Genomic DNA, 1,139 nt, shown 5'->3' with positions numbered 1-1,139 from the left:
ACATAATCCCCTCCTACAGCCTGCAGCTTCTATAGATAACGTTTTGCTGTCTGGTCCACTTATGATGTCCTAGGTGTTGGGCCAGTGTCACTTTAGCCCCCGAATTGGAAAATAACATACACCTTATTACATCTGAAGTGTATTCCTATGTGAGGCAGCGCGGTGGAATCAGGCTCTCGTCAAAATAATGAAATTGAAGAAAACAGCAGTTTTCTCACTGCTAGCAATTTTTATCAAATTTTTGTTTTTTGACTCAACACCTTTTATGCCCATTTACAAACACATTCCTTTGAGGATTTCACCAAAAACGTTGATTAAAGGCACAAAAATATAAATTTAGTTTCCATGGACTCTCCAGCTTTGGAATTTACCCAGTTTTGGTGGCCATTTTCTCGCTAATTTTACATCTAAAATCAGTTACCCCCACCCCCTTCAATCCAAAATATCTCCACTTCTATTGAAGATGGATGGGTCATTTTTTCATTGAAAGCAAGACTAATGAACAAGCTTTAAAATGATATCAGTAACTCAATATGCCCAAAAATTGACGAGAGCCCGATTCCACCACGCTGTCTCACATATTATGTCTCCGTTGTACTCTCCTTATAAATCCTTAACGATGTGAAAGTAATATTATATTTTAAATGATGAGTATTTAGTGGCAGTAATAATAATATAACCTTTCCGCTGAAGTGCCAAAGTTCTGCGCAGGGGCTATGGGTTAGCGAGGTGCAGCAGCGCGCGCAGATAGAGGCTTGCTTCCACATTTGCGGATACATAAACTACAGAATCCCTCTAAAAAGTGTTGTCCGTGAAACTATCGCTCTACAGTCGAGCAAAGTAAAAGAAATAGGTGCCAATACCCGAACTGTGCCTTGGGGAAGCCGCCCCCCACCCCACCGAGTTTTAAATGAAAAAGAAAGTAGAAGAAACAGACGAAACTCCGGTTTGGACTACCCAGGTAAATATTTGATTGACCTTGGCATTGTCGGTGTAGCGTAAGGGGAGGGGGGGGGGCCGTGACTTAGGTCCTGTTTATACGAAAACCTCAATCGCTAGACACGCAGGAGAGTTCGGGTCACGTGTTGGGCTGCAGTAATCAGCGAGGTCGGGTGGGAAGAGAAGGGACAGGTTGAAAA

This window comes from Aplysia californica, unplaced genomic scaffold, assembly GCF_000002075.1.
Source record: "Aplysia californica isolate F4 #8 unplaced genomic scaffold, AplCal3.0 scaffold00267, whole genome shotgun sequence".
In the NCBI taxonomy this organism is placed as follows: Eukaryota; Metazoa; Mollusca; class Gastropoda; order Aplysiida; family Aplysiidae; genus Aplysia; species Aplysia californica.
This window is presented reverse-complemented; position numbering follows the sequence as displayed.